Genomic DNA, 13423 nt, shown 5'->3' with positions numbered 1-13423 from the left:
TCAACAAGATCTCCTAGGAGAGGCCATCCGTGAGACCCTTAGCTTCTAAACTTCACGTTAACGTTGCTCAGAGTGCATTTCCTACCAGCCTACAGCTCAGAGGAGTTATCCTTGACTTGCTGTTTTGGATGAGCTTTCTGATGTGCCTAGTTCCCCAAATTCTTATACAGGAATCCTATATTATGTTGTCCTTCCCTAAATTTATATCAGAAGAGAGGATAAAAGCTCTTTGAGGTACTTTGCAAATCTCACTGACTGTTTCTGTAAGATCCCTGTGGCATAAGTACCTTTATTCCAGTTGTGCAAATGAGGAAGTGAAGGCCCAGGAGGATGGGTAACTTGATGCTCACCACACACCTGGGGAGGGGCAGAGGTGGGATTTAGGAGAATGGCTGTCACAATTAATTGTCTGGCCCACCTCACAAAAATTTTTTATGAAAAAAGTTCCTGGGTTTATAAGAGTCTCTGATGTCAATTTTCAAATTCCATACCATTGTTCTGTCACTATTGTATTTACTTTTAGATTTTTACTCATGAAAAATAGTACTGTACGTAAACTCTTAAGCCCGTAACGTTATACTCAGGGTGGCAGATGTGGAAAGGCTTCCACATGACTCAGGTCTGCGACTTGTTGCTTTAAGGCATGTTGTGTGTTAAAATCTGTGCTCCAGGCTGTGCAGAGGCACATGGGCAGCTGAACCAGCTCTCATTCTCCAAAACCTCCTAGATTCTGGACAGATTTGCATGGCACCTGGTACTGAAAACGTGCCCATGTGCTTCCCGTCTTGAAAGCATCTACTGTCCTACCCCCAGAGTGCAAGTGGATGTCTTTGCTGCCAGAGTTTCAAATGAAAGACATGAATTCAACAGACCTTCAGCAATGCCGAGCCATGTTTCGTGCAGTGTACGTCATATCGGATCAGCCAAGAGCAAAGGAACCATGGTCCCAGCCCTTGCAGATCTCACAGAAAAGCAAACACAAAAGGGAATGTCATTTCTGAAATAGAAGTATCCACAGAGTACATTTACAGAGCAAGAGAGGACAAGAGGAAGAGGAGACAAGGATTTGGGCTGAGGGAAGACAGAGGCAGTTGGATCTGGAGTCAGGTCAGGGGAGCTGAGTTCCTGTGACATGAACATGGGTGCCTGAACCTGGAAATTCCCTCGTTTGGGGGCTCACGGATGGGATCCCTAAATCCTGAGTTTGTGACATTCAAGAAAACAATGAGGAGTTCCCGTCGTGGCGCAGTGGTTAACGAATCCGACTAGGAACCATGAGGTTGCGGGTTCGGTCCCTGCCCTTGCTCAGTGGGTTAAGGATCCGGCGTGGCCGTGAGCTGTGGTGTAGGTTGCAGACGCGGCTCGGATCCCGCATTGCTGTGGCTCTGGCGTAGGCCAGTGGCTACAGCTCCGATTCAACCCCTAGCCTGGGAACCTCCATATGCCGCGGGAACGGCCCAAGAAATAGCAACAACAACAACAACAACAACAACAACAAAAAGACAAAAGACAAAAAAAAAAGAAAAAAAAGAAAATGAAATCATCGAATTACCAGTTTTATATGCATGAATTAGGTTCTCATGTCCAATTTTTTTAGGTGATGTTTCAATCCATTGTTATTGGCAAAGTCTAGGGGATTTCAAAAGACTCCCACCGGGAGGACATGTCAGAAACCGAGAGGTTGTTAGAAAGGCTGACTCTGACTCTGAAGGCAGGAGGTCAGCAGGACTGTGGTAGTAGGAGGCTGTGAACACAGGGAGCTGGGGTAGTCAGAACACCCGTATGTTCCATGCGCTCTGGGGGTAGAGGGATCAGTGAAGCTGATCCAGCTGTCTTAGGACAGAAAATCATGCAGGCGGATCTTAACTCCAGTGGTCTGTAACGATCTGTCAAAGTTGTTTATCAAGGAGGTGGTTTACCTGCACACACACAGACACACTCACACACAGTTAATAAATGAGAATCCTGAAACACAGCTCGGATCACAGAGTGTCGGAGCCAGTCTGTCTGCCTCTAAAGCCTCCAAGGATGTCTATGACATCAAACCCTTTTTCGTAATAATTTATATTTCACCTTAATTCAGAGCCACTACCTGCAGTTACCCAAATGTGCTTGTCTGTTGTTGGCCCGTAGAGAGCCTGGGAATGGAATGTTCTGCCTTATCTAATGGCAGGGACTGAGTGGGCAGCTCCAGGGTCCAAGCCCTTCACACCCCGTGTGGCCCCCATCTTACCAGGATGTGTCCTCGTGTTGGCATCGTGCCGTAAGCTCTCTGCTCTTGCCTCTGTATTGCAGTTAATCTTCAGTAACTGGAGGTAGCATTCTCTGCACTGTGCCTTTGGTTGTGCTTTTCATTCGCCCCTTAGAAGTACGTGTGTTCATAGCTGGGCCAGAAATGATGCCCCACCCTCCCCAGTAGGTTGGCTAATACAGAGAATTACCCTAAGCCCAACCGATCCAATTCAGTAATATCTTAAATACCCATGCATCAGTTTTCTATTGCTGCATAACACATTGCCACAAATTTGGCAACTTAAACCAACACATATTTACTGTTTCATGGTTTGCATGGGTAAGACTCGTGGCCCAGATCAAGTGAGTTCTCTGCTGAGGGTCTGACAAGGCTGAAATCAAGGTGTCAGCTGCACTGGGGTCTTACCTTCCGGCTCTGGGGAAGAAGCAGCTTCCAGGCCCATCCAGGTGATCAGCAGAATCCACGTCCTATGATGGGAGGACCAAAGCTCGCCCTTGCAGGATGGTGTCAGGTGCTGCTCTCCGAGTCCGGAGGCTGCCTGTATTTCTCCTCATGTGGGGTCCTCCCTCTTCAAGCAAGCCATGGTGTGTGAAATCCTCCTTGTGCTTCACATCTCCCTTGCTTCCCTCCTTCTGCTAGCCAGAGAAAACTCTCTGCTTTTAACGGGCTCCTGGGATTAGCTTAGGTCTGGCCCTTTGGGATAATCCTGGCTAATCTCCCTACTTTAAGGTCAGTGGTTTAATAACCTCAATTACAACAGCAAAATCCCTTTAGCCATGCGGCATGATGCAAACAGGCCTGTGTTACCTCCTCTTATTTACAGTACCTGGGATTATGATGGGATACCTTGGGAGATCATGTTTGGAATTCTGCCTACCATGACCTTTAATGACCATTGGATAATTATTTCCTGAAACCTGTTTTGTGCCCGTGATTGTCTATCTGGAACTCCTCTGCTCATTCTGCCCACTCTTTACTGAGTTACATCATGTCCTCATGTAGTCAGTCCTCCTTGCACCTGTGGCCTGTACCTTCCCAGATGTACTTGTTAGGGTTCCCGAGGAACAGAACCAATAGGACACTTAGAGGGAGAAGCAGAAAGGCATTTCCATCGGGAATTGGCTCACACGTTTTTAGAAGATGATAAGACCCAAGATCTGCTAGCAAGGTAGAGACCTGGGTGAGCTGATGGTCTAGTTTCTGCCTGAATCCAAAAGCCTGCGAACCAGGAGAGCCAGTCGTGTAGGTTCCAGTCCAACAGCTGCTGGGATCGAGTCTCAAGATGTGCTTTTTCAGTTCACGTCCACAGGCCTGGAAGGACCAATGTTCACTGCCCTCACCCAAGCCATAATGCTCCATTCCCTGCTGCTTGAGGGAAGGTCAGCTTTTTTGTTCTGTTCAGGCTTTCAAAGAATTGATTTGGGACATTTCACTGGACCGCAACCTGCTTTCCTCAGTCCACCTGTGCAAATGTTGATCCCATCCAGAACACCCTCACAGACACACTGGGAGTAAGGTTTGAGCCAATATCTGGGCATCCTCTGTGGCCAGTCCACTAAACACATAAAATTACACATCACTCCAGGCATCATGATACAGTCCATATAGTAACAGTAATTTTTTACATTTTCAATTTTTTTTCTCTTTTTGTCTTTTCTCGGGCCGCACCCATGATGTAGAGGTTCCCAGGCTAGGGGTCTAAATGGAGCTAAAGCCGCTGGCCTTCACCACAGCTCACAGCAGTGCCGGATCCTTAACCATCTGAGCGAGGTCAGGGATCGAACCCGCAACCTCATGGTTCCTAGTCGGATTCATTAACCACTGAGCCATGACGGGGACTCCAGTAACATTTATTTTATAATTTGTATTTCGTCTTAATTAACAGCTCAGTTTCCCAGTTTCCTTGCCTATAAAATGGGGCTGAGAATAGCATCAGTTTGCTAGTTGCATGTTAGCTAAGGAGAACTTTGCAGATTTAATAATCCTTGATATTTATGAAATATTTAGCACATTTAGAAAGTCCTTTTGGAAGCTTTTGAAATGCTTTACCCCATTTGGTCAGAAAAACACTGAGATATGTGCCATTCTTAGCCCCACTTCCATATGAGGAAACTGAAACACAGAAGTTAAGTAATTTGTTCACGTTTACAGCTGTTAAGTGGCAGGCCCAGGATTGGCATCTATGGCTTCGGAAACCATGTCCCCAACTAATTAATGTGACCTTATAATTCATCCTTCAAGCCAGAATAAGAGCACCATTAAATATTATACCTCAACATGCATAACACAGAAGAGACTTAAGAGTACGAAGATATTGCTCACTCTGTTAGGGAAAATTCTTCGGGGAGCAAGTAGCAGAAACCTTTTATCTAGATTGGCTAAATCAAAAAGGAAGTTCACGCTCTCAGAGCATTTGTAACATCAGCCTCAATTTTCTCCCCAGGGGCTATATTATTCCTGTCAACATACAAACTGCTATTATTTTTATCATAAAAACAAAACAAAACAAATGAGAAAGCAGACAAGAAACCATTTTTTTGCCTCACTCCATCTTACCTTGTCAAGGGCCACTTAGCCTCCCCTTGGTAACAATCCTCCCATATTGAGTGTTTACACACTGTCTCCACTTTCACTCCCCCCATTCCAGCACAGTCACACTCTGACCAAAAGTATACACCTTAACTAAACCGAATCCATTCTGGTCAACTTAACAATGACGTCAGTATTTCTAAACCAAGTGGCTGTCACAGAGCCCTCTCCTTAATTGACCTGCCCATCATTGTGGACAGAGTCGATCATTCCTCTCCCCTGGTGTTATTGCTCAGCATTCCCTAGAGACATGGAAACAATAGGATGTATATATTAGGGAAGAGTTTTATCCAATGGAGTTGGTTCATGCAATTCTGGAGGCTGCGAACTCCCGCAATTTGGTGTCTGCAAGCTGGAGTCCCAGAAAAGCTGGTGGTTCCTTCAGTCCGACTCCAAAGGCCTGAGAACCCAGGGAGCCAAAGGTGTAGATTCCAGTCGGGGTCCGAAGACCAGAGAAAGTAGCGCCAAGGACAGGAGAGGGTCAGTGTCCTGTTGTTCTTTCCATCAGGCAGGAAAGGCCCAGTCCTTCCTCCACCCTCCTGTTCTCTTCAGGCTTCAAGGGACTGGATGATGTCCTCCTCACACTGGGAAAGGCAAACTGCTTTGCTGAGTCCACGGACACAAGTGTTCACCTCACCTGGAAACCGCCTTAGAGAAACACCAGAAATGATGCTTCGCCATGTATTTGGATGCTGCGAGATCCAGTCAAGTTGGCACATGCTGGGTTCTAGGCCAATACTGACCTGGTGGTTTTCTAAGCTCATTGGCTTTGACTCTGAGTCTCCTCTGCTGGCTCTCCTTTCCTTGTGACCTCTTGACACAAGCCTCAGAACCGAATCCTTGGTCCCCTTGTCTTCTCTGCCTGCACTCCTTCCCTTGAAGACCCCATCCAGTGCTGTGCATTCTACACCATCTCTGCCCTTCTGTGTCCCCTCTTTAGATGTCCAACTTAGACTCCAGAGTGAGCTGTCTCCTTGGCAAGTCCACCTGGGTGTCAAATAGACACTAGATTTTTAACTGTATCAAGTTAATCTACCCACTCAATCTACTTTTGTTTTTCCTCACCTCATTTCCCATTAACCTTATCCTTCTAGATGCTCCCTTAAAAACATTGGGGCCTGTCTTGCCAGTAAATCCACTCAGAAATCCTTTTGCTTCCATGGTCTAAGTCCACTGAGAACACGAACAATTTTGCCTCCTCCATTGCTGCCACTTGATTCTAAGCCACTACAGTATGTCCTCTGGATGATTGTAATAACATCAAAGTATTTACATGAACTACAAGTTTTTCCATGATCCTTTGTTGTGTGATTTCTGTAAAATCCAACTATACTACCACTAGATCCCTCCACACTTTCTTTAAACATAGTAGGCATATTTTGAACTGAAGGGTCTTGTGCTAGATGTCCTCTGTGTTGGAAACATTCTTCCTCCACATATTAAATGGCTCATTCCATCAACTCCTTCAAGTCGTTACTCAAATATCACTTTCTGAGGGAGGCCTGTCCTGACCATTTACAACACTTCTGATTCCTCAGCATTCCAGATCTTTCTTGTTATAATTGTTTCCGTGGCAGTATAATCTTCTTACAGTGTAATTTGATAATTTATTTATTGTTTTTACAGTTAACCCCAAATATGAGTTCCATGAGGGCAGAGAAATACCTGTTTTGTCTACTATAGTATATTCAGGGGCAGAAGTAGTTCATGGCTGATAGCTGTTAGTCATTAAATATTTGGTCCATTTTACAAATAGACTGAAAGTCCAAAGTATGTGGGTTGTAGACACAGAGAAGTTGAGCTCAGGGATGTGTTCAAGGGTTCAAATATTTCCCTCTCTTTTCCCAGCCACCTCTGTGTCCTCATCACACTGGTCCCTAGATGTCTGTCCCAGTCCCGAGGCTCATATCTGGGAATGGTAATATTTAGACAGAAAGGGAAAATGTTTCAGTGTCCCTTTTCAAAGAGAAAGAAAAGTGTGATGTAATACTTTCCAGAAGATATCCACCCCATCATGGGAGGGGGGGGTCTGAATCTGATCACATGACCAATCCAAAATCAGTACTTCTCAAGTGTGTGGGATTTACCATGATTGGCTTAGATGAATATGAGGTGATGAGGAGTCCCCACAAGCACATCAGTGCCCTGGTGTGTTAAGATGTAAATGTGTGTGTGTGTGTGTGTGCCTGATAGGGGGCTGACTTCTGGTACCTAATTGTTGCAGAGTGAAAAGAAACAGATTATGGTAATTTGGGAGGCAGAATATGGGGGAAGACTTGACATCTTGCAGAGATCTCCTTGCCTGTTAATGGCATTTGGCCAGCATCTCCCAGTGTGTCCTTCTCATATGAAGTAATACTTTGACAAAGGGACCAGAAATACTGTCACCTGGTAGAGACAGTTTTACCCACACTGTGCTTAGATGGGCATTAACAGTATTTTATTTCATGGAAGACCAACCCACCGCTTCTGATGGATAACATCTTCTTCATGTAACCATGTTAATTCCTTTATTCCAATCTCAGTGTTTCATTGTCCTGGGGCTTCCTATTCTCTTGTTGGTTTTAGTTATGAAATAAGGTATACCTGCATACAAAAGTGCATACACATATACAGAGAGATGAATAAGGAACAATTACATGGTGAAAACCTATGTAACCACCACCCAAAACAAAGAAATCAACCTTAAAACCCCAGAGCCCCTGATGCTCTACTCCTTGTCCACAACTGTGTGTCTCAGCAGAGAAAGCTGCCAACCTGACTGATGTCCACTGTCTCTTCCTTGATGCTCATTATACCTTCACCTGCCACCTATGCATATGACTCTAATCTAGCTAGTGTCTTCCTTCTTCCTTCCTCCCTCCCTTCCTTCCCACCGCCTCTCTCTCTCCCTCCCTCTCTTCTCTCTCTTTCTTTCTCTCTAAGTGGCCCTACCCACAGCATATGGAAGTTCCCAGGCCAGGGATTGGAGATTGAATCTGAGCCACCGCTATGACCTACACCATAGCTGGGGCAACACAGGATCCTTTACCCACTGCCCCAGGCTGGGGATTGAACCTGTGCCTCTGCTGCTGCAGTCAGGTTCCTAACCCACTGTGCCACAGTGGGAACTCCTAACTAGTTTCATAAAAAAAACCAAGCAAACCGTACAGCCCCACAACTGTACTTTGAGTTTTTCGTGTGCACTTAGAAAACCACCCCATGTAATGTTTCTAGAGGCCTTGAAATGTTGAATCTCTCTCCCAGGTTAAAGGGACAAACCCTCTCCCCAAGTATGTGCTTGCAAGTGAATTCAATGCCACGGTACACACGTGAGCTAAACAGTGTTCTCTACCTGCCATGAGCCTAAGGTCTCATTAGGAGGATGGACTTTCCTGATGCCGTACAGTTAGGACTGAATGCAGCCAGGGCAGCAACAAGGCCATGGGCAGTGCAGTCGAATATTCCATGTGACTCCCTTAGTCGTATGTGATATGGGGCAGGCTTGCTACCTTTCTGAGGAGGTGAGCTACCTCTCATTTACTTCTGAAGAGAGATTTGAAACCTGCTTCCCAGGCTTGTCAAGTGTGGAATTCTCTTAGAACACACTGTACTAGTCCAAAGGAAGGGACAACGGTGGCCCAGCTCTCCCTGAACAGTGTAGATGGCATACATACAAGTCTAGTGACTGCCGTACCTACTAGATTTCACATGAGGATTTGTTTTTGACCCAAGGAACACACCAGGGCAGCAAAGTGGAGTGATATGAGGCTAGACATCAAGGTCGGAAATGTTGAGGTCAATAGTGATAGTCATGGTGACAGCTAACTTTCACTGTGCACCATATGCCCCCACTGCCACACAGAGTCTGACTCCTGGGGGGCACCTCAGTGACATGGTAACATCTGACTGCTTTAGCCAAAAGCACCTAGCTTAATGATGTACTTTACTGTATAAAAAAATTAAAAAAAAAACTTTAAAGAGACCTAACTTTTACTGAGTATTCCCTGCGTCCAACTTTTCAAACACATTATATGTGTCTTCTCATTCAGTCCTTACCATGGCCCGGGATTGTAGGTAGGCTCAGTGATGTTCCATATTTACAGGTCAAAAACTTTGAATTTAGAGATTAAGTAACTCTTCTGTGATCACACAGTTAATAATGAAGGACCCAGGAATTTATCTCTGTCGGTATCCAGAACCCACATTACTTTTTATCAGGGAGGTTCTTTCTTGGAGGAAATAACTTCAAACTTACAGAAAAGATGCAAAAGGAGTACAGGGACTCCCATTTATACGTCACCCAAATTCCTCAAGAGGTCTTATTTCCCATAGTTGTTCTCTCTCTTTGTCCTTCTTTCTCCCTGCCCATCTCACTCTCTCTTTTTCAGGTCCATAAACACACCACACACAGATGCATATACATGCAAATTCTTTCTAAATCGTGTGAGAGTAAGCTGCAGACATGTTCTTTTACCCCCAGAACACTGCAGTGTTACTTCCTGAGAACAAGGACATCCTTTTGCGTTAGCACAGTGCAATTGCCAAAGTCAGGAAATTAACATCGATACAATACTATTATGCATCTCATTAACAGTCTTGTTCAAATGTGGCAATTAGCTCAACGATGTCATTTGTGGAACATTTTGTAATTTTCTGACCTACTCTACAGTTTAGCGTCACACTTGTATTTTGTTGTTACTTCGCTTTGGTCGTCTTCAGTCTGGAACAAGTACTCAGACTTAATGTCTAAAGGACCATAACAGTTTTACAAACTGTATGAACCATTTACTAATGTGTCCCTGAATTTGGGTTGGCCAGATTTTCTATTCTCCTGACCAGATTCAGCTTATGCATTTTTTTTCCAGGGGATCCACAAAAGTGATAGTCCATCCTTTTCAGTGCATGATATCCATCAGCACATGTTATTTATTCATTCTGTATTGGCCACGTAAAATTTGATCACTTGTTTAAGGCTGTAGCCACCAGTTTACCCCAAATACTTTCCCTTTATCCACTAAGATATGTTGTAGGTGGTACTTGGAGCCTACGGAAATATCCTGTCCTGATATCATAGATGATTCTTCACTGACCCCATTAATATATGATGGTTGAAAAATTGTGTATTTCCAACTCCATCATTTCACTCCTATTTAATAGGTGGGATTCTTCTGCAATGAAGAGCTTTTCTCTCACCCTCATTTATGAATTATTCATATCTTCATTTACATCTGTACGGGCTCATGGACATACATTTTATTCCCTGGGTGAGAACTCATTATCATGATGATCCATTTTGATGCTCCAGTTTGCCCAGATTTGGCCAGTGGAAGCCCCTTGAATCTGGTTCCTGTGTCCTTTTGTTGTATCTCCATTTTTATTTTTAATTTCTTTTTGGTACAGCAAGATATTCCTGGCTCTTTTTGTGCCGTCCCTGTTCCAACCCTTGAATCAGCCCTTTTCCAAGCAGCTCTGGCTTCTTTTGTGAAGAACGGTATTTAGAATCAAGTCTGTGCTTTCAACTTCCATTTTCTGTTGGCATTATGAGTTTACAACCCCCTTCATTTTGCTTAGCTTCACTTAGCCAATATGTGAAAATGGCATAAAAGACACAGTTTTTAGTCTGCCTCATCCATTAGTCTGTGACCTCATGTATGTAACTCGTTTATGACTTATTCTTGGCACCTAAAACAGTGCCTCAGGAGACATTCAATAAATGTTTGCTGACTGAATCAATGAAAACAAGTAATTTCAAATATCTAATTGATAACTAATGAGAGAAGTAAGCTAAGGCTCAAAAAAGGTAGAGAAGCATCCCCAAAGTCACACCACTGGTAAGAGATAGAGGTGGAATTCCATCCTGTTCTGAATGAAGTCTTAGTTGTATTTGCCTCTTTGGACAGTGGGCCTTCTCAGAAAGATTGGCTTGTCCAGTTTCCATGTGTCCCAGAGTCAAGTGGGAGACCCATGTGCACCAGAATGCACAGCCAAGACTGGTTCAAGGATCAGGTATTTAATTCAATAAATATGCATGGATCACTTATTGTAGGCCTTTCAGACTCTAGGGACAGAATTCTGAGCACAAGAGTCAGATCCTCTACTCTCTTCAATATTTCATTCAAGTGTGAAGAAACAGACAATGAAGAAAGGGATACATAAGATTTAAGCGGGTGGATAAGTTAGAGATTGAATTACAAATGGGGAATTATCTATCATGTGCATGTACAGAAGAGGGAGTAGATGTAGAGGTGAGGGAGAGCTTGCTGAACTCAGGCATTATGAACTTGGCATAGTTCATAATGGCTGTAGGTAGATATAGGCTGGTGGTTGAGGTGGGAAATCAGAAAGTAGAATCCACAAGAAAATGAGTCACGTAACTCCCCTGAGGTGAGGTTCTTTTTAAGAAAGATAAGGATTCAAACACCTGAGAAAGTGCATCAAAACATCTAAAGCTGAAATCTGAAAACAGTAATGCTGTTATTAAGTAATATCCGTTTAAGATTCTTCCATGTCTTTCTATATTTTGAGAGTTCATTTCCATTTAGTGCTGAATAATGTTTTATTGTCTGGATGTACCACAGCTTCTTTATCATTCGCCCCCTGAAGGACATTTATTGCTTCCAAGTTATGCCAGTTAGGAATTAAGTTTCTACACACTTTCGGAGGCAGGTGTTTGTGTGGATATGTTTTCAGTTCATTTGTGTAAATACCAAGCATGATTGCTGCATTATATGGAAAGAATATGTTTGATTTTTTAAGAACTGCCAAACTGTTTTCCAAACTTGTTGCACCATTTTGCATTCCCACCAGTAATGAATGAGTGTTTCTGTTGCTTGACATCCTTGTCAGCATTTGATGTTGTTGGTGTTTTGGATTTGGCATCCTATTAGGTATGTAATAGTATCTCTTTGTTGAACATATTTTTATATGCTTATTTGCTACCTGTACATCTTCATGTCTCTTGCAACATTTTTTTAAAAAAATCAGGCTGTGTTTTAAGCTTTATTGACATATAATTGATATACAGAAATCACACATATTTAATGTATATATTTTGATGAGTTTGGACACATGCATTACCTGTGATATCATCACCACAATCAAGGTATTAAACATATCCATCATATCCAAAAATTTCCTCATGCTCTTTTGTGGGTTTGTGTGTTTTGGGGGGATGGGTTAAAACACTAAACATGAGATGTATCTTCTTAACACATTTTAAAGTACACAATATTATATTGCTAACTATAGGTACTATGTTGTACGACAGATCTCTTATTGAGTTTTATGAGTTCTTTGTAAATTTTGGGTAACAATTCTTTATCTGATGTGTTTTTTACAAATATTTTCTCTTAGTTTGTGGCTTGTCTTCTCACTCTCCTGATGTTGTCCTTTTTAGAGTGTAAGTTTTTTTAAATTTTAATGAAGTCCAGCTTATTAATTATTTCTTTCAGGTACCACACTCTTTGTGTTCTATCTTAAAAAAAAATTGTCATCATACACAAAGTCCTCTAGATTTTTTTCTGTTATAAGAGTTTTATAGTTTTGTATTTTCAATTTAGGTGTATGATCTTTTTTTGAAATAATTTTTGGGAAGAATGTAAATTCCGTGTCTAAATTTATTTTTTCATGTGAGCACCCAGTTGTTTGTCACCATTTGTTGAAAAGGCTATTTTTCCTCCATTGAGTTGTCTCTGCTGCCTTGTTGAGGATCACTTCTATTTACTTATAAGAATATCTGGGCTGACTCTTTGATTCCATTGATCTATTTGTCTATTCTTTTACCAATACTGTGCTGTTTTGATTACTATAGCTTTATTGTAAGTAATGAAGTGGAATAATATCAATCCTCTAATTTTGTTCTTATCCTTCAATATTAAATTGGCTATTCAGGATTTTTTTTCCTCTCCATGTAAACTAGAACAGTTAGTCAATAACCATAAAACGACTTGCTGGGATTTTGACTGGGGTTGCATTGAATCTGGATCTCAGACCAAGGATTGATCCTTAGCTATTGTAGTGCAAGTGCTAAATCCTAACCACTATACCACCAGGGAACACCCCAGGATTGCACTGAATATTTAAGTCAAATAGAGAACTAACATCCTAACAATATTGAGTCTTTTCCATGAATATGGAACAGCTTTACCTGTCTTTAGTTCTTTGATGTTTGTCATCAGGGCTTGGTAGTTTTCCTTGTACAGCACTTATACATATTATTTATATGTATGTATTTAATTTTAGGGTGCTAATATAAATAGTATTGTGCTAATTCCAATTATACTTGCTTATTACTTACATATAGGAAAATTATGGACTTTGGTATATTAACCCAGTATTTTGCAAACTTGCTATAATCATTTGATAGTTACGGGAGGGTTTTTGTTGATTTTTTTCAGATTTTCTACATAGATGATTGTGTATTTGATAACAAAAATAGTTTTATTTCTTCTTTCCAAATCTGTATACCTTTTGTTTTCCTTTATTGTCTTATTGCATTAGCTAGGACTTCTAGTACAATGTTGAAAAGCAGTGGTGAGAGGGAATGTCCTTGCCTTGTTCTTAATCCTAGAAAGAAAGCTTGTTATTTCTCACCATTAA

Source organism: Phacochoerus africanus, chromosome X (genome assembly GCF_016906955.1).
Source record: "Phacochoerus africanus isolate WHEZ1 chromosome X, ROS_Pafr_v1, whole genome shotgun sequence".
Taxonomy (NCBI): Eukaryota; Metazoa; Chordata; class Mammalia; order Artiodactyla; family Suidae; genus Phacochoerus; species Phacochoerus africanus.
The sequence above is the reverse complement of the archived record's forward strand: the minus strand, read 5'-3'. Positions refer to the sequence as shown.